Source organism: Schistocerca nitens, chromosome 5 (assembly GCF_023898315.1).
Source record: "Schistocerca nitens isolate TAMUIC-IGC-003100 chromosome 5, iqSchNite1.1, whole genome shotgun sequence".
Taxonomy (NCBI): domain Eukaryota; kingdom Metazoa; phylum Arthropoda; class Insecta; order Orthoptera; family Acrididae; genus Schistocerca; species Schistocerca nitens.
The window spans coordinates 430,232,168-430,258,051 of record NC_064618.1 but is presented as its reverse complement, the minus strand read 5'-3'; the positions used below and the strand labels follow the sequence as shown (position 1 = coordinate 430,258,051).

Sequence of the window (25,884 nt, the reverse complement as noted above, 5' to 3'; positions counted from 1 at the left end):
CACGATTGGTAGAACGTTCTGACAGTGTTTGTAGAGACTTCAAAAAAATGGTTCAAATGGCTCTGAGCACTATGGGACTCAACTGCTGTGGTCATAAGTCCCCTAGAACTTAGAACTACTTAAACCTAACTAACCTAAGGACAGCACACAACACCCAGCCATCACGTAGAGACTTCAAGACTTTGTTAAAAACTATCGTCATTCACCTGTGTTGCTCCAACGTGTAGTGCAGCATTTAATAAAATGTATATGGCTTGCTTACATTTTGAAGTACCTCGTATGTCCTCTGTATGTACCTACATAAATTTGTTTTGATTATGAAAAAAAAATGGCTCTGAGCACTATGGGACTTAACATCTGTGGTCATCAGTCCCCTAGAACTTAGAACTACTTAAACCTAACTAACCTAGGGACATCACCCTCATCCGTGCCAGAGGCAGGATTCGAACCTGCGACCGTAGCAGTCGCGCGGTTCCGGACTGAGCGCCTAGAACCGCTAGACCACCGCGGCCGGCTTTGATTATGAGGTCTGTTGTTTGTGCAGTACGGTTCTGTCTGCATGAATGTACGCAACCCTCCGGACATAAATAATTTCCAGGTGAAGACGTAAGCCCACAGAAATATTTCCGTACTAATGGTCACAGTTGAAACGCTTGCAGTTTTAATTTTCATAGACTGAAAACTGTGTACGAAACCATCTTTAGCTTAATTTTTTAGTGTTGTTATACGCTACGATTTTCCCGTGACTCTCACCAGGGAAAACGGAGAGTGGTTAATATATAAACGAAGCCTGTCGTTGTGTAGAAACAGAGAATTCGTGATCCGTGGTCTCATATGAAAGGTGTTGGATGAAGGGACAAGATATAATGGTGAATGATAACAGGAGAATTTTAGAAAAAAAGCGTTCCAGGTGTACTGGTATTATAGGATGATTATGTCACCATCGTTATCGACCTTATTTAGTAACCGACAGAGGAAGCCCGGAGAGATGAACGGAATTACCTCTGTTTGCAACTTTTCTGGACGAGTCTGGTCGTATTACATTAACCTGAGCCGTACGATTTTCACAGTAAGTGCACAGCTCGCCGAACTAAAACTTCTAAATCTTGGATGTAGAGCCTGTATGCACAGACAGAGCAAAAAGTAATACTCCACCATTCAGAAGGGAACACCAACAATGATAAATTATCCATTAACGTTCGCTACGGGAGTTGTTGTCTGTTAATGAAGCTCATCATATACTAACGGACATCTGTCACAGTTCATCTACTTCATCATCTCTGTACCAGTGTATTACATAGTTTTGAAGACAGTGAAGTAACGAGTTACTGTGGACCTTACTGACATTCAATAAGAAAAAGTTCATCAAAGACCCGGAGTGATTAGCATCTGAATCGCTTCAGTTCATTCTAAACAGGTTACCGTAGAAATACAAAACTTTGATAACTGGAGAGTGGACGTAAACCAAGGATCCGAAAACAAATAAGAATTTGCAGTATGAATTTTCACTCTGCAGCGGAGTATGCGCTGATTTGAAACTTTCTGGAATGTTAAAAGTGTGTGCCGGATCGTAACCCGGAACTCAAAAAATGGTTCAAATGGCTCTGAGCACTATGGGACTCAACTGCTGAGGTCATTAGTCCCCTAGAACTTAGAACTAGTTAAACCTAACTAACCTAAGGACATCACAAACATCCATGCCCGAGGCAGGATTGGAACCTGCGACCGTAGCGGTCTTGCGGTTCCAGACTGCAGCGCCTTTAACCGCACGGCCACTTCGGCCGGCACCTCGGAACTCAGATCTTGGCGTTTAGGGGCAAGTGCTGTAGCAACTGAGCTACCCAAGCACACACTTATAACCTGCTACAAAGTCTAAAATCAGGCAACACTCTCTAGGTGATTAAAAATTCGTTCTGAAAGCAATCCCACAGCGTGAGGCTCTCATGTTTCCGCAATATTCTTTCTTGCAGGAGTTCTGTCCTCGCAAGTTTCACAGGAGAACTTCTGTGAAGTCTGGAAGGTATGAGATGAGATACTGGCGAAAGTGAAGTTGTTAAGATGGGTCGTGCTAGGGTGGTTTAGCACTTAGAGCACTTCCTTGCACAGTTTCGAGTCCCGCACCAGCACGCACTAACTGTGACATGAAATTACAATAAAGCCATTATCCTGCTGATGACTATAACATTGTGACTGACACTAATGCTAAGTACATTCACATTCATATTAGTGTTTTGTTTACCAGTAGTTTTTAAGGAATGTATTAAGATTTATGAAACCTTTATAATTAAAGAGAGTTTTTGTAATTAGCTCTAGATGATGGACAGTGATGCGTATTTTGTTTCATCCTTCCATTCCTACTACAAGTAATTTCAAATACAGCAATAAAAATGAGGCGCAGCAATTAGGAGGAATTCTAAATGTAGTAATTCTCAGCGCGGGTAAAATAAAGAAATAAGAAATCATACACATAGGAATAATCATGTGAAGAAATTCTTGTGCGGCTGTTTGCTGATGATGCTGTGGTGTACGGGAAGGTGTCGTCGTTGGGTGACTGTAGGAGGATACAAGATGACTTGGACAGGATTTGTGATTGGTGTAAAGAATGGCAGATAACTCTAAATATAGATAAATGTAAATTAATGCTGATGAATAGGAAAATGAATCCCGTAATGTTTGAATACTCCATTAGTAGTGTAGCGCTTGACACAGTCACGTCGATGAAATATTTGGGTGTAACATTGCAGAGCGATATGAAGTGGGACAAGCATGTAACGGCAGTTGTTGGGAAGGCGGATAGTCGTCTTCGGTTCATTGGTAGAATTTTGGGAAGATGTGGTTCATCTGTAAAGGAGACCGCTTATAAAACACTAATACGACCTATTCTTGAGTACTGCTCGAGCGTTTGGGATTCCTATCAGGTCGGATTGGGGGAGGACATAGAAGCAATTCAGAGGCGTGCTGCTAGATTTGTTACTGGTAGGTTTGATCATCACGCGAGTGTTACGGAAATGCTTCAGGAACTCGGGTGGGAGTCTCTAGAGGAAATAGGGCGTTCTTTTCGTGAATCGCTTCTGAGGAAATTTAGAGAACAAGCATTTGAGGCCGACTGCAGTACAATTTTACTGCCGCCAACTTATGTTTCGCCGAAAAACCACAAACATAAGGTAAGAGAGATTAGGGCTCGTACAGAGGCATATAAGCAGTCATTCTTCCCTCGTTCTGTTTGGGAGTGCAACAGGGAGAGTAGATGCTAGTTGTGGTACGAGGTACCCTCCGCCACGCACCATATGGTGGATTGCGGAGTATGTACGTAGATGTAGATGTAGACGAAACTGAGAAGAACACAGAAAGTTTAAGACGTCAGTAGATTTAAAATGGAGCCGCATGAAGAACTGGGATGAAAGGCTTGCGAAGCAAAGGCACACTCAAACGCAAGAGAGGCAATTTAATATTTCCAGCTATTAAATATTGATTACAGCAACATGTAATTTAGGTCAATTACAGTCATTGCATGAGACCAGATAACGTGTAGTACCCGAAACTACAGATTTAGAAACTATCGTACACTGTATGAAGAGCAGTTGTAAATTCTTCCTTCTCCGAGACCAGAAGAGACTGCTATACCCTCTGGCTACTAACCAGCTGATTACGTTACACATGGTACAGAGTTAGGGCATCTAGGAGTGAATTCTGCGAAGCATCAGACACATTGCGAGACTTTAGCGAGTTCTGGGGATCAGCGGTGTGGATACTTCTACTGCTTTAGATGCTCCAGTACATTCAACTTCAACGGTATCAGCCATGGATGGTGCGCTCTAAGAACCATTTCTTGATAAGTCACCGCGTCAGCACCAATCCCTCTAATTTTATATTTATTGTATATTAGTCAGAACTGCTTAGGAGCAAGTAATATATTGATTGAATCGTCTTGGAATGTACGCTATCGAAATTTCAACTGTAAATCAAATCGTAAAGCACAATATCTCTCGTCTAACATGTGCCACTTTAGTTGGATGAAAATTTCGGTGACGTCTTCGCTGTTTATAACAACACCTCTGACAAAACGCAGTGCTCTGCTTTGGATCTTCTCTTAGTTGGATGAAAATTTCTGTGACGTCTTCGCGGTTATTAACAGAATCTCTGACAAAACGCACTGCTCTGCTTTGGGTCTTCTCTATTTCCTCTATCTATACTACCTGATAAGGGCCCAACACAGTCAAGAAATACCCAAATATCTGTTTTCTTAGTGTTTTGTAAACCACCTCTTTCGTGGGTGGGCCCCACGTATGGCGTTCTGCCAGTGAATATGTCTGTCATATGACTTTTCAGTGTTTATTTTTGTGTGTCTGTTCTTCTTTAGATCGCTCTTTACGTATGCTACTATATAATGAATTTGACTGTATCCAGCGATTTTTCAGGTGTCGTGGAAATCATATTAGGTCTACATCTTTGCTTTCGCCGTTTTCCAATAGATGGTAGTAGTGGCAAGTGGTTGTGCAGGTGGTAAGTCGCTAGGGCCATAGAATAAGAATAAATAGAATAGAATAAAGAAGAAGGCTTTCGAAGCTACTGAAACTGACGGAAACAGTCACAGGAGTTCCTTATCGAAAGCAGTTAATGTGTCTGAGCCGAGCACTGAAAAACAGCCACAACACACCGATAGACATGACAAGGTGACTTAGCTGCTTTACAGTGCATATCGCAAAACGATGAAAACGTGCTTGGAAACGTTGAAATGGGAAGTCTTACCCCACCCACCGTATTCTCCAGTCATTTCTCCATCTGACTACCACCATTTTCGATCAACGGTACACGAGCTGGCTGACCGGCACTTCTGGTCATATGAACGAGCACGAAATTTAATCGATTCATGGATCTCATCAAAAGACGCCCAGGTATTCCACCGCAGAATTCGTATGCTGCCCGAAAGATGGGAGAAAGTAGTTCCCAGTGATGGCCAGTACTTTGCATCGTAAACGATTTTTAAGTTTTCTACATTGAAGATTCGAACTTGGGGAACTGGAAGAAAAGTCTTAGACTTAATACAGTGTCTGATCTTTCACTCTAATTATGCACAATACTTTTTTTGAATGATTTTGTCATTTGAATGCAATAATTTTTGTTTTGTTGTTATATAATCCTGATTTTGGCCTTAGGTCATTTTCAAGTACAAAAATTTATTTGCGCTTCAAAAGACGTTTAAATAAGTTTTTCTTTCTTTTTTTACTTCAAAATGTCCTAAGGCCGAAATCTGGATTACAAAAACTTATTTACGTGTCAAAAGATATGTAAATAAGTTTATCTACTTGAAAATGGCTTTAGGCGGAAATCAGGATTGTATGATGATAAAATAATAATTCTAACAGTCAAATGGCGGCAGCATCATTAAAGAAATTAGAATGACGGTGGCTCCAGCCAAAATAAAAATTGTGAGCAAATGTTACATTTGCTCATGGTGAGGTGCCACTTCCAATCCCCGAACATACTCCAAGATGACAGTCGGGATCTGGCGGACGGCTGTCCACATTCGGACCGCGGAAGGTCGAAATTGTACGGCCAAAAGCTTTTTTGAAAGTATAAATTACTGAAGTAAACTGTTTAAAAATATTGTACTGTAGATCTGTCAGTTTGAGTACCGCTCTTATAATTTTTCGTAGTATTTCTCAGCCAGCTGTGTGACTGATTTAACTTAGTAACGGTTAGTAGGAAAATTAAATACCTGTATGTAGTTGCTATGGTTTGTAGTGCAGCGAGGATACTGAAGAGCGGAGTCAGAAGGGGAATAGCTGGCAGGCCGGTATAGCTTTTTAGGTCGAACCACACAGAATCTCCGGACACCCGAAATTTCGTTTAATGAAATACGAAATTTTATGAACCAACCTCTGTTTCTGGCAACCACTGAAGCCTCTTTTAATCATAACAGGCACATTCATTTTAACACAATTTTCGTGCTCGTAACTCGAACGGAAGCTTAACGCCACTTTATGGAACTCTGAAGTGAAATGGCGCTTTCATCTTTCGGGCAGGTGTACACGTCGGAGACGACCTCTGACGTGGAAGCGGCTCCTTGTCCGTGCGTCGACATACACGGAAGCAACTCCTCTGCGGTGCGTCCACACGCCCTTTACGTCCGTGGCGGTACTTTTATGAAGAACGTCTAAATGAAGCAGACCCATTATCACATCGACAGTGGTTGTTGCGATCTTAATTCGTTTCTTATTGTCGAGGCTTATAATGTTCTTCTGCATCGATATGGATCCTAAAGAGTTAGTATTTGACTGAGTGGAATGAAAAGTATTGTTTTACACTGGCTGATAATCCTGGGGATGTTGGAGTTCACTTAACATGCAATAAAATTGTCGCCCTAGTTAAAATTGGTAATTCAAAATGACAGAAACAACTCATCAGCACCTGCATAAAAATTTTCCTCAGGATAGTGAACGTTGTCGAGGGAAAACTCCACGCATATCTAGCTTCTCAGAAAAGAAACCTTGCTTACTAATTCGCTCTATGAGTCAACAGGAAAGATCTGCCGAAAAGCGATGCGTGTGTGTTGAACGCCAGAAGCGATTTTCAGATTCTGAGACAGTAACAAAATTGATATTGGATTTGAGCATTGTTGGAAGAGGAAAAGAACGTTGGTGCAGCGTTTCAAGGTATTCCACTAGACAGTGGAATACATGTAATACAAGAACAACCGATATTTTGGCTGCTGACGATAAAAATACTTTGCTCAAACTTCTGCAGAAGACTCACTACTACGCCATAGCACTTTATGGATCATGTGACAGTGTTGATGGAAAAACAAATGTCTACTTTCGTGCTTTTTTGGATATTGTAAGTAAATCATTTAGAGAAAAACTGCTATTACTATTGTCGTTTAGAGGAATAACTCAAAGAAAAGTTTTATTTAGGAACTTAAATGTCTTCATGACAAAATCAAACATTAGTTATGCTAAAATGTTGTCTCTTTCAACTGACGGGGCCGCAGTGGTTACTGGCAAAGAAGACGGACTAGTTATTTAAATCAACGTTAACAATTTTGGTTACTATCTAATCACTGGGAAAACTACCAGGCAGTATTTTGTGGTAAACTTACTGCCACTCTGAGAGAAGTAGAGGACAGCTGATCAAGTCGATTACTTTTATGAGGTCTCGTTCTGCTCTTCAGCATAGACTGTTAAAAGAGTTTCCATCTGAGTATGATTCGGCACAACCTGCCTTACCGCAGCTCAGTAATGTTCATTGGTTAAGTGGAGATCAAGTGACTGAACTTATGTAGCAGAAATGAAGGTTGAACTAACCTCCTTCTTAGACAACGTGGGTACACAAGAAGCAAGGAAGCTCTGGAGCTCCTAGAAAACGTACGCAATATTTTTGCTGTCACTGAAAGACATTCTGAAACATTGAAATGCGCTCAGTACCTTTGGCAAGCTGGAGATGTGTGAAAAAAATTGCAGTTCTATAATTTATTCGCTTTCCAACAGTTCTAGAATATGAAAACGGTACTGAAATAGACTTGGCAGTATTTTCAGATTTTATGTCCGATATTAGGAAGGAATTTGCAGCAATCTTCCAAGACTTCACACAGAGAAGTTGTTACGATTCATAAAATCGCCTTTTGACGTCTCTCCACCGGTAGAACAGGCTGATGTGCCTGCGAAGTTGTTCGATGTTTCGAAGCCTTCATTACAAACGGAGATAAGAGACTAGCAGAAAGACGTTTCCTCTCAAACATACAACACTGCATCCGCCTAAAAGTTTTTGAGAAAATATGCCCAAGAAAAACTACAAAAAATTACCCATTTTCCTGGTTATTACATTTGGGTCCAAAATGTTATGAAATTTCATTTCCAGAAATGAAAGTTTGGAAGAACCTGTATCTCTCAAGACTGACGTCTGCCCACATTGATGACACTCTTAGCATCATTTTCTCCCTGCGCGAATCTAACATAAAAATGTGTGTCAAAACAGTTAATTTAATTTCTCGCATTGATGGTTGAGTAAAATTATGCTTATCCATTGTATTTAAATTATTTTTGAGTGATACTAAAATAAAAAAAAATATATTGAGCGATATGAACGACTTTTAGGTCGATAAAAATTTTCAGAAATAATCAGACCCATCTAAAATCACTTGCCGACCACTGCTCTAAGTCAAACTGAGTTCAATTTACTGAGAACTCGTGTGACATATTGTAGGCTCGTACTTTGTTCATCTTAAGGAAATGTAAATCATGTTATTAAATAACAAAGTACTATTCGTAATTAAACGGAGTATTTGTGATTCTCTTGTTTTATTTCTGTACGCCTGTAGATAGCTTTTCAATAATACATTCGTTTTTACATTCACAGTGTATACTTTCGCATTTCTGACGGAATGTTATATTTCCCTTTTGCCATATTTGATTTTAAGTCTTCCAAAGCTTTCGTCAATTCTGATTCTAATACTGGATCCCCTATTTCTTCTAAATCGAATAATGTTTCTTCTTCTATCACATCAGTCAAATCTTCCCCCTCATAGAGTCCTTCCTCGTACTCTTTCTACGTAGCCGATCTCTCCTCCACATCTAACAGTGGAATTCCTGTTGCACTCTTGTTACTACCCTTGCTTTTAATTCCACCGTAGGTTATTTTGACTTTCCTGTATGGTGAGTCAGTCCTTCGGACAATCATTTCTTTTTCGATGTCTTCACATTTTCATGCAGCCACTTTGTCTTAGCTTCCTTGCACTTCTTATTTATTTCATTCCTCAGCGATTTGTAATTCTGCATTCCTGAATTTCCTTCAGCATTTTTGTACTTCTTTCTTTCATCAATCAACTGAAACATTTCTTCTGTTAGCCATGGTTTCTTCGCAGCTAACTTCTATGTACCTGTCTTTTTCTTTCCAACTTCTGTGATTGTCGTTTCTAGAGATGTCCGTTCATCTTCAGCTGTACTGCCTACTGAGCTGTTCCTTATTGCTGTATCTACAGCATTAGAGAACTTCAAGCGTATCTCGTCATTCCTTAGTACTTCCGTACCAACCTCTCTGCGTATTGGTTCTTCCTGACTAATCTCTTAAATTTAATCCTGCTCTTCAGCACAACTAAAGTGTGATCTGAGTCTATATCTACTCCTGGGTACACCTTAAAGTAAAGTACGTAATTTCGGAATCTCTGTCTGACCATGATGTAATCTAGCTGAAATTTTCCAGTATCATCCGGTCTTTTCCAAGTATAGCTCCTCTTCTTGTGATTCTTGAACAGAATATTCGCTATTAATATTCGCTATTACTAACTGAAAATTGTTACAGGCCTCAAATAGTCTTGCTCGTCTCTCATTCCTTGTCCAAGTCCATATTCTCTTCTGTTTCTTCTACTCCTTCCCCTACAACTGCATTCCAGCCTCCCATGACTATTAAAGTTTCACCTCTCTTTATGTGCTGTATTACCCATTCAATATCCTCATATGCTTTCTCTATTCTTGATCTTCAGCTTGTGACATCGACATATATACCTAAACTGTCGTTGTCGGTGTTGGTTTGCTGTTGATTCTGATAAGAATAACCCTGTCACTGAACTGTTCACAGTAACACACACTCCCCCCTACATTCCTACTTATAATGAATCCTAATCCAGTTATACTATTTTCTGCTGCTGTTCATATTAGCCTATACTCATCTGACCAGAAATCCTTGTCTTCTTTCCGTTTCACTTCACTGACCCCAATTTTATCTAGATTGAGGCTTTGCATATCCCATTTCATATTTTCTATCTTCCCGACCACGTTAAAGCTTCTGACATTCCACGCCCCGACTCGTAGAATGTTATCCTTTTGTTGGTTATTTAGTCTTTTTCTCGTGGTTATCTCCCCTTTGGCAGACCGCCGGCGGAGATCTGAATGGTGGACTATTTCGGAATCTTTTGCCAATGAAGAGATCATCATGACTCGTTTTCAGTTACAGGCAAAATATACTGTGGATACGCATTATGTGTTTCCATCGCTTTTCGCATCCTCATGCCATCGGTCATTTCTGATCCTTTCGCCTTTAGGGGAACTTCTGTCGGCTCCTGACATGGCCGTTGGCAGAATAAGTGTGACTTCTTATGCCGGAAATGTTGATTATTAATCAATACTTAAGCGGTTGCGGGTTTCGAACTCGGAACCGAGCACGTTCTTGATTACTAATCAAAGACTGTACCCCTAGACTATGGATGTGAAAATACATTGTGGGTTTCTTTCTATAGCATGTCATAAGACTTAGCCTCTCACATGATTACACTTCCTAAATAAGACAGTTGCCATTTGAAATAAGCTGTAAAATTGGTTGACTGTTGCCATATAATTAAAACTTGTTCACAATCGGTTTTCTGTGATTAACGCCCCTAATTCAACTGACGACGAGCCACGGTAATAAATAATCGTATACAATTATTTTCGTTTATTCTTTTATACAAGTAGTTCGTTTGCTAAAACCGAAGTAATTGTGTGAAGTGGCAGTGAGTGTCACTTTCTCAAAACCTCACAGGTATGTATATTCACCACGTTTGGAGAGAAACATGGAAGAGCCTTAATTTTCCATATCCTCTCCAGTCTGCGACACACCTGTCTATGGTATCAGGGTCAGTCCTGTCTACACATAGATCCTAATTTCAAAGCTCAGTTTAATCCCCAATTTTGGTTAATTCCACGGTCACAACGAACAATGCCTAAAATTTAGCTTATCAAATTGACAGCTATTAATCCTATGGAAGTATCTTAAAAAATAATGGCCATTGTTCAGTGAAATATGTGCCAGGCTGTAAGTGCTATTTCAGAATCAGTGACGCCAGTTTGTGGGATCACAGAACGCCATTAGCTCTACAAACACAGTTACAGCAAACAGTCCTTCACACGCTGCAGCTCATACATTCGTTCACTGTTTATCGTCCATAACTGCCAGAGCCCGCGGGCCCAGTGGCACGCCACATTGATTTATTTCTTCCATACGTGACCCGAAATAACTTTTTATTAACGACGTGATAACGCGTCGCGCCTCCGTCACGCACCACCGTCGGCGTCATTGTTACTCGTTTGGCCGTCTTTGAGCTCCACGCAGCGCCTTTCTGTCCCTATCTGCAACAGCCACCCGTATTAGGCCGCTCATTTATCAGTGAAAACGTCACATTAAAGAAAAAAAAAGACATGTAATTAGTAGACTACCTAAAGATGGGACACTCAGGTTTAAAGTACACTGCTGTTCGTTAAAATTTGGGATGCAGGGAGGAGAGTAAATAACGAAAATTTCGTATTATGTATGTACATACTGTAGAGAGAATACCTGATTTACTTTATATCTCCTTGAGAGGTATACGGAGTGCGAAATACTTTACAGAGAGCTGCTACCTCTGGCAGCAACAATGACCCTAGGCCGGCTGTCATCGCGTCATCTTGGATGGTAGATTCGGGTACACCATCGCTGCTGCGTCAAATCTTTACCAGATTTCGTTAATCGTAGTGGCTGACCTGGCGAATGTCCCCTGGGAACGTTTGTTCTCCTTGGAAACTCTGCATACGCGGTGCGACAATAAAGTAATGAGACTGATGTGAAAAACAAAGTTGCTTACCGTTTCAGTCGTTTTATGTTGTATTCTTCGAAGTAGTTCCCTTCTGATGGCACACACTTTTTTCAGCGCTTCTGCCATTGATGGTAACATTTCTGGAACTCATCTTCTGTAATATCCTCCAAGACCCTCGTCACAGCTTTTTGGACATCTTGTGTTGTGTGAAAATGGTGTCCCTTGACCGCGGTTTTGACTCTTGGAAATAGAAAAAAGTCGCACAGAGCGATATCTGGTGAATAAGGTGGCTGTGGTAGTATTGAAATTTGTTTTGAGGTTAAAAATTTCTGTACTGACAGAGCAGTATGGGATGGTGCATTATCGTGTTGCAGAATCCAATTATCAGCAATGTTGGCACGGACACGAAGAACTCTTTTACGAAGTCTTTCTAAAATTTATTTGTAGTAATATTGGTTAACCACCCACTCTTTATGAGCAATTCCCTTGGAATCAAAGAAGCACACAAGCATGCATTTCACTTTTTTTGGTCTGGGTGATCCCTTTGAGCACCATTGCGAACTTTGGCGTTTTGTCTCTGGATCGTACTGAGAAAACCAACTATCATCACCAGTGATAACACGGCTCAACAATTCTGGATTGATTTCCGTTCGCTCTAACATTTTCCTGTGTTTCTCGTTGTTGTGGTGTGAGATTTTTGATGACCACTTTTGCACAAATCTTTCTCATACCAAGATCTTCAGTTATTATTAGACGAACCGTTGCTCGATGGACGTTCAGTTCTTCTGCGATCATTTTCACGGATAATCTTCGATCATATCTACGAGTTCACACACCCTGACCAAGTTGACATCCATCCGTGAGGTTGATGGTCGTCCAGTGCAGTCTTCATCTTCAACATTCGTTCTGCCTTCACTAAACATTTTATACCAACGAAAAACTTGAGCTCTTGACATAACCTCCTCTCCAAAAACCTTCGGTAGCTTACCGTAAGTCGTCGTCTCGTTTGCACTCAGTTTAAGGCAAAAAGAAATGGCAAACTGTTGCGCAATATTGTGCGGTTCCATTTCCGTGACGAGAGACACAAACACGTGTTGACTTATTACAGCAAAACACACGACTGAGCAGTCGCATCAATGTGCCGCTTGGACTAGAAGCAGCTTATAGACCAAGATCAAACATATTGTGCTTATGCAAACCTGCAGGTTTGCCAGATCTTGCAAAGAAAATCAGTCTCATTACTTTATTGTCGCACCTCGTATTCACGCGGCCGCTATATTTGTCAGTATTGCTGGTCGCTTTCACAACGCTAAAGTTTTGGTTCTTTTAGCATCTCTTCGAAAACGATAATAGCTGTTGCGAAACATCTTTTTGTCCGAGTAGTTTCATGCAGGGTTTGAGTGGCTCAGGGGCTGCGATAGCTTCTGTTTCAGAATCAGAAACTTCAGGCATGTGGGTGATGACCTACTTGAAATTATTATTAACTTAAATAACAGTCCCGAAAAAATACTGTACCTCTTAATCGCGAGACTACAGGCATTGTTAATATTGAAGCCTGTAAAACATTTACCGATAATCTAATGTGCTAACAAATGAAACGAGACAGATGGAAAGAAAGTAAGTAAACTGATCATTATTTCAAAAATAATCGCAATAATTGTCATCACATTTAACCCACTGTGAGACAAGAGGGTCAATGCTTTCAAGAAAAGAAAATGTTTACGGTTGCCTACTGAACTATGATACTACCCAGGCGTGCTTCACTTCATCCGAAGCAAATCGACGGCAACGAATGTTTCCCTTCAGGCCTCCAAAAATTTTGAAACCGCATGGGAAGAGTTTAGGACTATAGTCGAAACAACCTTGACAACCTTGACAACAAGCTTGTTTCGAATACATTACAAGAGTTTATCAGGGAAAATGTTAAACTTCCTCCGTACAGCCCCGATCTCTTTCACGCGACTTACATATTTGTGGAGCCATGAAGAAATTATTGGTCGTTGATTTGCTTCGGACGAAGAGGTGCACTTCTGGTTACAATCATGGTTCCATAGGCTAGCTGATGTTCCGCGAAGGCACTGACAATCTTGTCTCTCAGTGATCTAAATGTATTAACAATTACGGACATTACTTTTGCAATAATAAACTATTTATTTATAATTTTCCATTTGTTTGCTTTTCATTTGACTGCACGTTATACATACCTAGATTGCAAATCATTAGCCTGGATTAAGGTATCTGTTGCATTTATTTGCATCTTTCACGGTATAAACTTTATTCTATTTCTGAAAAAAATACATTGTGATCCTAGTTGTACTTCGAGTGCTGAATTCAAAGCAGTTTTTAGTTTTTTGATGTCAGGGATAGTTTATGCATAACCGCAAATTTATTTCTCTTTTCTGTTTCTGATATAGTGGAGCAAACATGAGGTGACATTCGATAAACAAACCCCTTTTTTATGATGTTATAAGTTCATCACATTAATGGAGGGTGAGATCTTACACATAACAGAGTAATCTTTGTGGATACGCTTTGTAGCATTTATTTGTCATGAGAAATTACAGAAAATTCACAAAAAATGAGCTTCTGTATCGTAATGCACTTCTCTTTGTAAGTAGGCTGTTTAGGTTTCCTTATTGGTAACGCCACGTAGCGCTCTGTATGAAAATCATGGCTGTGCTGCGTGCAGTCTGTGGCTGGTTTGCATTGTTGTTGGCTATTGTAGTGTTGGGCAGTTGGCTGTTAACAGCGCGTAGCGTTGCACAGTTGGAGGTGAGCCGCCAGCAGTGGTGGATGGCGGATTTTTGAGAGCGGATTATCTGGACTTGTGTCCATCAGAAACAGTACATTTGTAAGAATATATAATGACTTTTGAACACTGTTAAGGTAAATACATTGTTTTTTCTCTATCAAAATCTTTCATTTGCTAACTATGCCTATCAGTAGTTAATGTCTTCAGTAGTTTGAATCTTTTATTTAGCTGGCAGTAGTGGCGCTCGCTGTATTGCAGTAGTTCGAGTAACAGAGATTTTTGTGACGTAAGTGATTTGTGAAAGCTATAGGTTATTGTTAGTCAGGGCCATTGTAGTGATTTTTGAAAGTCAGATTGCGTTGTGCTAAAAATATTGTGTGTCAGTTTAGTGTTGATCAGAATAGGTAAAGAGCGAAATGTCTGAGTACGTTCAGTTCTGCTGAGCTGTTTGAAAATCAAATAATGTAAGAGGTTTATCAGCACAGTAATTCACTTATGTTTCTAAAGGGACGTTTCAACTTTTCTCTGTTGTATTGTGGAAAACAGCTGCCAACGTGAGTTACGTAGAAGCAAATATCCTTGGAGTAGTGAAATAATTCAAATCACTTAATAAAAGCAAGTCTTATGGTCCAGACTGTATACCAATTAGGTTCCTTTCGGAGTACGCGGATGCATTAGCTCCATACTTAACAATCATATACACCCGTTGGCTCGACGAAAGATCCGTACCCAAAGACAGGAAAGTTGCACAGGTCACACCAATATTCAAGAAAGGTAGTAGGAGTAATCCACTAAATTACAGGCCCATAACGTTAACGTCGATATGCAGCAGGATTTTAGAACATATATTGTGTTCGATCATTATGAATCACCTCGAAGGAAACGGTCTATTGACACACATGGGTTTAGAAAACATCGTTCCTGTGAAACACAACTAGCTCTTTATTCACATGAAGTACTGGGTGCTATTGACAAGGGATTTCAGATCGATTCCGTATTCCTGGATTTCCGGAAGGCTTTTGACACTCTACCACACAAGCGGCTCGTATGGAAATTGCGTGCTTATGGAATATCGTTTAATTTTTGTGACTGGATTCATGATTTACTGTCAAAGAGGTCACAGTTCGTAGTAATTGACGGAAAGTCATCGAGTAAAATAGAAGTGATTTCAGGCGTCCCCCAAGGTAGTGTTATAGGCCCTTTGCTGTTCCATATCTATATAAACGATTTGGGAGACAATCTGAGCAGCCGTCTTCGGTTGTTTGCAGATGACGCTGTCGTTTATCGACTAATAAAGTCATCAGAAGATGAAAACAAACTGCAAAACGATTTAGAAAAAATATCTGAATGGTGCGAAAAGTGGAAGTTGACCCTAAATAACAAAAAGTGTGTGGTCATCCATATGAGTGCTAAAAAGAGCACGTTAAACTTCGGTTACACGATAAATCAGTCTAATCTAAAAACCTTAATTTCAACTAATTACCTAAGTATTACAAACAACTTAAATTGGAAAGAACACATAGAAAATGTTGTGGGGAAGGCTAACTAAAGACTGCGTTTTATTGGTAGGACACTTAGAAAATGTAACAGACCTACTAAGGAGACTGCGTACACTACGCTTGTCCGTCCTCTTTTAGAATACTGCTGCGCAGTGTGGGATCCTTACCGGATAAGGCTGACGGAGCACATCGAAAAAGTTCAAAGAAAGGCAGCACGTTTTGTATTATCTCGAAGTATAGGAGAGAGTGTCACAGAAATGATACAGGATTTGGGCTGGAAATTATTAAAGGAAAGGCGTTTTTCGTTGCGACGGAATCTTCTCAAGAAATTCCAATCAGCAACTTTCTCCTCCGAATGCGAAAATATTTTGTTGACACCGACCTAAATAGGGCGGAGCGATCACCACGATAAACTAAGGGAAATCAGAGCTCGTACGGAAAGATATAAGTGTTCATTCTTTCCGCGCGCTATACGAGATTGGAAAATAGAGAATTGTGAAGGAGGTTCAATGAGCCCTGTGCCAGGCATTTAAAAGTGATTTGCAGAGTATCCATGTAGATGTAGATGTAGATGAATCTTTCTTCAAAAAAATGGCTCTGAGCACTATGCGACTTAAATTCTCAGGTCATCAGTCGCCTAAAACTTAGAAGTAATTAAACCTAACTAACCTAAGGACATCACACACATCCATGCCCGAGGCAGGATTCGAACCTGCGACCGTAGCGGTCACTCGGCTCCAGACTGTAGCGCCTAGAACCACACGGCGAATCTTTCTTCTCTCGAATGATATTGCAGCAGTAATCTGCTAACATAGAAGATACCCACTTCCGTTCATAACGCTTTTCTATGGTAGAAATGTCTTTATGGAAACTTTTGCCACGTTCATCCGATTCGTCACTACAAATCTCTGTGAAGTACTCCAGATGAGAGTCCATTGTATGCACCTTCAAAGACATATATCACCCCATGTCGTAATACGCTTTGATCATGTCATTCACAATTGCTTTGTAGTTAGTAGCTCTTCTTCTTCCGAGGAAGTTTCCTAACACCATACCATGCTGTCTTTTTTTTTTTTTTTGGTGAGTTAAACGTGCCTCAAAAATTGCGTCTTTCTGCAGCTCCTTCATTTGTGGGCGCGAAAATAGAACTTCCTTTATTTAAGTAGCTGAAAGATGGGGGAATCTGGTAGCTAGATATTCTAACCCATTGCCTGTTGCATCCGTGGCCTTCACGAATTGTTTCATTAGGCCAAGTTTGAAATGATGCAGTGGAAGTAGTAATCTATCAGACTTTCACGTTGTACATTCTTTTCGCCCACTTTCCATCTCCGCCTAGGCCATTTCTTTTTCACGTAGTGAGAATTTCTGTCTCGACTATCCCACTCGCGAAGAAAACAGGCATAATCCGTGTAGCCTTGTTGAATTCCCAGTACCATAGCAATTACTTTGAAATCTGCACCTATTTTCCATTTGTATTCATTGAATTGTAATACCGTTAGCACACTTTTTACGAATTCGTAGTTCTCTTTGGTCAAGCTGGTGTAAGCTAATGGAACAGAGGGTACTTTATTTCCGCTATAGAGCAGAACACCTTTGAAAGTTGTTTTCGACGCATCCATGAAAAGTCTCCACATCTGTGAAGTTCAGGACTTACATTAGGCCAACAACGTCACTGAAAAATGTTAGTGCTCCGTCAGTTGCTAAACAGGAAATAAAAGCATGTTTTCTGTGCATGAATACAGTGATTTAAGTGCTTTGGTGGAGTAGATTATACTCTTGTAATTTTCATCCTAGCAGCTGCGACTTTAGTTTACTTAGTCCTAGATCATATACTACATCATCTAAATCTCCTTGTGTTAAGAAATGTTGCGATGACTCACTTTTGCAGCGATTTAAAGGATCATCATCTGTGATTTCTTCAGTACTATTTACTTGACTGTTACTCCGAATTTGAGCTGGACCGCTTGAAGGTATTGGAAGGCTGTCAGAATGCTGCACTGGCATTCTCGCTGAAGGCAGATATGAGCAAGGAATGTGCCTCTTCGATTTTTTGTTTGTAAAACCCTGAATTATTGTTAGTAACGTAGTCCTTAGGCTCTCTCCACACCAAGGGCACAGCGAACAACGCCACTTTCTCTTTACCTTTCCACTACTGTATTAGCTTGCAGTAACATGTAGCACAACAGAAATGTGTAGCCCATTCTTTATCTTGGTCTCCTACCTCTACTCTGAAGTAATGTTTATATACTTTCTTTATGACTGTTGAAATATTCTTCCTATTTCTGACAAAGGTGAACTTCCCACAGATACAGCAGAAGTTGTCTGGCTTATATCAACATTCAAGACGACGTGGCATTTCTAAAAATTTAAAAATACCTCTTCAGTAATACACTTGTAGTACATTAATACTAGAGAACTTGAGAAACGCTGATATGTGAAAACAATTTACCTTCAGCATCAGGCTAAATCAGTTTAAAAACAGGAACTTATAAGTTCAACTGTGCTCGCAAATATGACAGAGACGGTTACGTGTCAGCCAAAATACCCACTCGTTAAGATTGATACAAATTACGGCTAACACTACTGTTGTAAACGAGATGCACCTGCCTCTAGGAAACGTGAAGTTTAACTGCGGAGGCAGCCACCGGCTGTCGCCGTTTGAGTTTATGAGCTCCTGCAGTTCGTGTTAATGACATAGGTGTGGCTGGGGATAATCCAGTGACGTCTGATTCTTCCCATCTGCTGCTGAACAAGAAATTTTCAAGCTCCATCACTACTGGAAGCTGCAACATACCCGTATCTGTCCATAACGTCCCGTGTTTGCCCTGAATTGTAGATACACACACACACATCGATAAAAAGCATTCCTGAAAACGGTATTTTGTTTCCATATTTGAATTTCCAGTGGTAAACTAGTTTAGAAGCACACACTTTAATATCAGAAATAGATCCGTTTTCGAACAGCGTTATTAAACGTGGTTGTTTCCGCTTGCGGTTACAAAAAATTATTTCAGTTTTACTTTATTGCGTATGCAATAGTCGATATTACTCATCATCGGGCAAGAATCTATATTACAAACATTGCGATAGAGGATTATCGCTATATTTGTTGCAGTGATTTAAGCAAATCACGGAAAACGTAAATAGGAATAGCTGATGGGGACTCTGATCGAAGTCCTCTGGCGTCCAGTGTCACTACCAGTGGGACATGTCGATGAAGGAAATGTGTGCGTACCTAACATTGACGGATAAGCAAACGATTTGAATGTTCAAATAATGGGTCATCTTAACCGTAAATCATTTTTGCTGACAGACATTCTTCTTATTTGGTATTTTCTCTGTTGCTATCTTTTTTTAGTCTTTACATTTCTCCATACCTATATATCTTCCAATATAATTTTCCACTTTACGACCTGTATCTGCGTAAATCATCCCTTAACACAGAATGAGACAAACCATTACGCCGAATAAAATATTTTTCAACTTCCACAGTATTTTGTTGAAGTCTGCAGAGGAAATTTTCTCTCTTTCTCTGTCTTCACTACGATGTTATACAGGTAGTATTCTTTACTGTGTTGACAAGCTTCGTGACTGCGTGGTTTAATTACAGTCTGTGAGTGCTAACACGTTTCAGTTTTTGCAGCATGTAGACGATTCTTATTCATAATTTTGTGATAAGACTGATCCCTGGATTTTGTTTGTACGATTCAATTTCAATTTTCTGCAGAAAACTATGTATTTCGCATCCGTTACTGTATTTAAGTTTTTACACAGTTGTTGCGTGTGCTAGTATCTTTGGGGCTTGAATACGAGATCAGTTATGAAATGTACACTGGCAGAATAGTGCTAAACCGCTTTTCTTCTCGTAGGATCAGAGACTCGGATACAATGCTTCCGTAGCTTAGGTACGCTGCTAGTTCTTGTCCCCTCAAGTGAAGCGAGACGCAGGAGTTTCTCAACTGATGGCCAGCCGGAGGATAATAAAACTTCCGCCAACACAGAGTGAGAACTTTGTACGGACTGACACCGCGCCCGCAGGCGGGCGGGTTCTGCCGTGACGAAGTGAAATTTACCATCCAGGTGATATCCACGCCACAGAAACTGGATTGGGGGCTGGGACGAAGTATGGCAGAAGCAGAGCGGATTCTCTTTTTGATGCAACGTTCAACTTTTCAAAGCTAAAGTAAGTAGTAAAGCAAGTAATTAATTTCGAACGAGTTGCTATGTAACATATTCAATTACATGCTGTTGTATACAGTCGCTTGTAATTTAGTTTCATAGTATTTTACTGTTCCTCCTTTCCTTTTTTATTTATTTATTTATTGTTCCGTGAGACCAAATTTAGGAGAAGTCTCCATGGTCATGGAACGAGTCAATACATGAAATTTTAACACGATAGTAGAAACAGATAAAATGAAATACAAGAAACGTATTCGGGCGACAATTCGTAAGTTTAAATAAGGAAAATGAACAATGTAACACTGGAATTTGCTTACTTTTTCAGCTCTTCCAGGAGCACCTCGACAGAGTAGAAGGAGTGAGCCATGAGGAAACTCTTCAGTTTAGACTTAAAAGCGTTTGGGCTACTGCTAAGATGTTTGAGTTCTTGTGGTAGCTTATTGAAAATGGATGCAGCAGAATAGTGCACTCCTTTCTGCACAAGAGTCAAGGAAGTGCATTCCACATGCAGATTTGATTTCTGCCTAGTATTAACTGAGTGAAAGCTGCTAACTCTTGGGAATAAACTAATATTGCTAACAACAAACGACATTAAAGAAAATATATACTGTGAGGGCAATGTCAGAATTCCCAGACTATTGAATAGAGGTCGACAAGAGGTTCTCGAACTTACACCACATATAGCTCGAACAGCCCGTTTTTGAGCCAAAAATACCCTTCTTGCATCAGAAGAATTACCCCAAAAAATAATACCATATGACATAAGCGTATGAAAATATGCGAAGTATACTACTTTTCGTGTTGAAATTTCACTTATATCAGATACTGTTCTAATGGTAAATAAAGCGGCATTTAGTTTCTGAACAAGATCCTGAACATAGGCTTTCCACAACAGCTTACTATCTATCCGAACGCTTAGGAACTTCAACTGTTCCGTCTCGCTTATAATATGCCCATTTTGTCTGATCAAAATGTCAGTTCTTGTTGAATTGCGAGATAGAAACTGTAAAAACTGAGTCTTACTGTGATTTAGCATCAAATTATTTTCCACATGCCACGAACTTATTTCATGAACTACATTATTTGATAATGTTTCAATATTACACACAAGGTCCTTCACTACCAAGCTGGTGTCATCAGCAAACACAAATATTTTTGAATCACCTGTAATACTAGAAGGCATATCATTTATATAAATAGTAGCGGCCCCAGCACCGATCCTTGGGGAACGCCCCCCTTAATAGTGCCCCATTGGGACTGAACATCACTACCACTCTCAATATTGCGGAGAATTACCTTCTGCTTTCTGTTCTTAACGTAAGAGGCGAACCAGTTGTAAGCTACTCCCCTCACTCCATAATGGTCCAATATCTGCAGTTCTATCGGTTAATTACGAAGAAGTCTAAATCATTAACGATGCCACTTGGTGGATCTGGGGTGAAATACGCAAAAGAGGAACTATGACGTAACACAACTGCCTCATACAATGAACATTATGAAAAATATACACTGTCGGAAAAAAAATCGCAGCACCGAGAAGGAGTTGTGCGACATAAACGAAAGATGGTTGGCGTGTTTCTGCATCTGAAAAATGATGTCTACTCAAATATCACACCTGTCGCATAAGAATGGCGTTAGTACCGCCACGATGAAGATTCAAATCACGGTTGCGTTAAATGCTCGCTGCAGCGGTCGTGAGCGCTGGTTACCTTTGAGTTTTTGGTAGTAAGTTGACGTTAGCAAAGGATGCCTTTAAGATGAAAAAGACGCCATTATCAAAACCTCACTGAATTTGAACGGGGTCGTGTAATGTGGCTACGAGAAGCTATATGCCCCTTTTGCGATACTGCGGAAGGACTCGGCAGGAATGTAGCCAGTTGTACATGATAGCTGGTAGCGGTTATCACGAGAATGTACGGGCGCAAGAAGGTCGGCTCCAGACGGCCACGTGGCACTACAGTGAGGGAAGATCACCGCGTTCGGCGTATGGCTCTGGCGCATAGTACTGCATCTGCAGCAGCAAGTTGAGCAGCAGTTGGCGACACAGTGACACAACGAACTGTTTTAAATCGGTTACTTCAAGGACAACTCCGAGCCAGATGCACTGTAGCCTGCCTTACACTGACCGCAAAACACCGCCACTTAGTGACTTTAGTGGTGTGAAATGTCCGCTCCCAGTAGCTGAGTGGTGGCCGACACGGTAGCTTAGCGTGTTGGGTCAGACGGCTGCGTGCTCTCTGTAATAAAAAAACTGAGTCAACTTGAACGGATGTCTTGTGACGTCCGCCCAGACCAAACGCAACGAATTATATCGAACAAAAAAAAGTGGTTAGTGCGACAGAATGTCAATCCTAAGGGCTCCGGTTCGATTCGCGGCTGGGTCGGAGATTTTTCCGCTCAGGGACTGGGTGTTGTGTTGTCGTAACCATCATCATTTCATTCCCATCGACGCGCAAGTCGCGGGAGTGGCGTCAAATTGAAAGACTTGCACCCAGCGAACGGTCTACCAGACAGGAGGCCCTAGTCACACGACATATATGTAGTGGCGTCAAGTGAGAGCCCACTGGAGGGAAGTGAACGTCTTATGATGAATACTGGTTCCGCTTCGGTTCCTGTGACGGCCCTGGGTACCTTAAAAGGAGGACCGTTGACGGTCTGCAACCAACCTGTCTGCGTGTAGACATAGTATACGTACACGTGGAGTTATGGTGTGGGGCTCGATGTAATACGACAGCAGGAGCACTCTCTCTGACTGCATACTTGTACGTCAATCTGGTGATTCGACCTATTGTGCTGCCACTCATAAACAGCATCACAGAGGTGTTTCCCAAAAGGGTAACGCTCGCCAGCATACCGCTGTTGTAACACAACGTGCTCTTCAGAGTGTCGACATGTTGCCATGGCATGCTCCATTAACAGATTTATCTCCAATCGAGCGCATGTGACACATCATCGGACGAAAAGTCCAGCGTCATCCACAGACAGCAATTACCGTCTCTGCAGTGACCGACTAGGCTTAAAAGGCGTGGAACTCCAACCCACAAACTGATATCCTGCACCAGCATTTCACATTTGCAGTGGCTTACCTCACTCTCAGATTCACCTGTTCACCGGTGATCTTGCTATGTTAGTCACAAATATATTACCTACACATGTGTATTCAAGACATTTTATTACTCTACATTATTTATTTTGTAGTGTTGCGACTTGTATACCTCATGGTATGTGGGCTAGAAAATTCTATATATCTTTTGTTTGACGTGGGATGAGACAACAGCCTCCTTGTAATTATTGAACGAATGGAATATAGGATGCATTTATGCCTATCTCCAAGTATGTTGTGTCTTATTTCGAAGCCACGAAGTGCTAGCGACTCTCGACAAATGCCAAAAACAGAAATACAGAATTTATAAGAAACAAATGTAGTTTCCTGCACACACTTAACAGTGAACCGCTCGTGCAATATCTAAGAAGCACTCGTGTCACGAAATGATGAACAAGGAATGTCTATAGGTCACAAAAATTGAAATATTTTAATGATCACATACTGTAACTAAGCAACCACGCAATCACGAAAGTTGCGAAAAGAGCAAAGAAGAGCACTTGTCTAACATCGTAGCTGAGGGAGAAGAACAGAAATATTTTTCCTTTCAAGAAAATAGTTTCCACATTGTGGTAGAAGAAATGCAAACATCAACAAAAAACTGTGGAATATGAAAAAATTTTATTCGGCAAATTTAACAGGTTAATGTGACATCTATTTTGATGTTAAGAGGTAGTCGACACAGGAATAAGAAATAAAGGGGATAATTGTATTTGAAAAAATAGTTTGCAATATATAAAGCACTAGATGTTACCCGCAGCTGCACATACTTGTCAGTGGTTTTGTTATCGTGTGCGATGGTGAGTAACTAAGCTATTGTACGTGCAATAGCGTCACCTGCTTTCGCGTATCTGCCTGTTCGGTAAGCATCTCTCTTCATGTGCTCCTCCCCCCCCCCCCTTCCCCACCTCTCAAATGTCCAAACGCACAGTAAAATCAGTGTCGCTGCCGAGTAGTGAATGTGCAGTCCACGGGCATCTATTCATTACGCAATGGGTGCACTGCGGAACAGATTTAATAAGTCTTTAACGTGGTTTATGTTCAGTGATGTAGAAATAGGGGCCGATTTTTTTGTTTTGTTTTTTAAGTTGCCTGTGTTCCTTCTCAGCGTTACACTGGACTCGCATTCGGAAGGACGACAATCCAAATCGTGTCCGGCGATCCTGATTTAGGTTTTCCGTGATTTCCCTGAATAGCTTCACGAAAATGCCGGCATGTTTCATTTGAAGGGGCACAGCCGATTTTCTTCCCCATCCATACCTAATCCGAGCTTGTGCTCCGTCTCTATGACCTCGTTGTAGTCGGTACGTTAAAGACTAATCTCCTCCTCCTACTCCTCCTCCCCCTCCTCCTCAGCATTCAAGATATCTCCATACCAAATTTCACTGAAATCGGTTAAGAAATTTAGTCGTGAAAACATAATGGCAGAGTTATTTTCGCTTTTATTAGTGGTAGTACAGAGGCATGAATTAGACACTTTGAAGATTGCATAAGCATCAGTAAAATTAAATGGGTTGTATGTGTGGCGTTATTGACCAGAGAACCCGGTCACTCGGTGCAAGTCTTGTATTCGACACAACTTCGTTGACCTATGCATCGATCATGATAAAATGTGTGCGTGTGTGTGTGTGTGTGTGTGTGTGTGTGTGTGTGTGTTGAGCTGGGGCAGATCCCAAGACCCTGTGATTGAAGGTAAGGATGCTGACTACATTATCACGAGCTATTCACGTGTATCAGTTTTTCTGATACGATTATTGATGGTCATGGCAGTAATATCAAATGTGGATTTAAAGTTATTGGAAAGTATTAAACAGATGTTATAAGCCGGCCGCGGTGGCCGTGCGGTTATAGGCACTTCAGTCCGGAACCACGTGACTGCTACGCCTCGGGGATGGATGTGTGTGATATCCTTAGGTTAGTTAGGTTTAAGTGGTTATAAGTTCTAGGGGACTGATGACCTAAGATGTTGAGTCCCATAGTTCTCAGAGCCATTTGAACATTTTTTTTAATGTTATAATTCTTTTTCGTGCAATAACTCCAGCTGCCCACATGTGTCTGACTGTTACCCGCGGATGCGGTAGCATTGCATAATGAAATTCAACCACATTCTACACGTGAAGGGAGGATGTCCCTCTGTTTATCGTACAGCATTTAAGTGATGCTGTCGCTATGAGTCGTTAAGCATCTCAGAAGCTGTAAGACCCATGTGACGCTCAGTGGCTACAATGTGACAGACTTATGACCAATATTAGTGTGGAAGTATGGATTACATAAGTTGAGGATTATATAAACTTTGTGTTCATTACGGTGAATCGCATTATGTAGAACTTATCGAAGGATAAAAGCATTTTCAGATAGATGATGAAGTTCGAAAGTCACACTGTAATAGCTTTTCCAAAGAGAAATTGTTCTTCCCCATTTCACATTACATTCTTAAAACCATGCCGTACGGGGTAGCGGTGCTGTCTAGGGCGCCTTGCCGCAGTTCGTGCGGCTGGCACTGTCGGAGATTCGAGTCCTCCCTCGGGCATGGGTGTGTGTGTGTTGTCCTTAGCGTAAGATAGTTTAAGATAGACTAAGTAGTGCGTAAGCCTAGGGACCGATGACCTCTGCAGTTTCGTCCCAGAGAACTTACCATAAGTTCCCAGTTTTCTTAAAATCAACAGCTTTGGGGTACTACACACTTTCTAAAGCAGCCACATTCTTCTTCGGCGTTCATGCTATCACCATGCAAAATTTCATCAAAATCAGTTCAACGGCTCAGTCTTAAAAGCATGGCAGACAGATTTACTTTCGCAATTATAGTGTT

General features: G+C 40.9%; 1 protein-coding gene across 1 annotated transcript in view; it reads left to right on the top strand.

The window, feature by feature from the left end:
• LOC126260507 (nephrin-like) overlaps positions 1-25,884 on the top strand; it is an 871,736-nt gene that overhangs the window by 267,844 nt on the left and 578,008 nt on the right. The window lies entirely within an intron of this gene.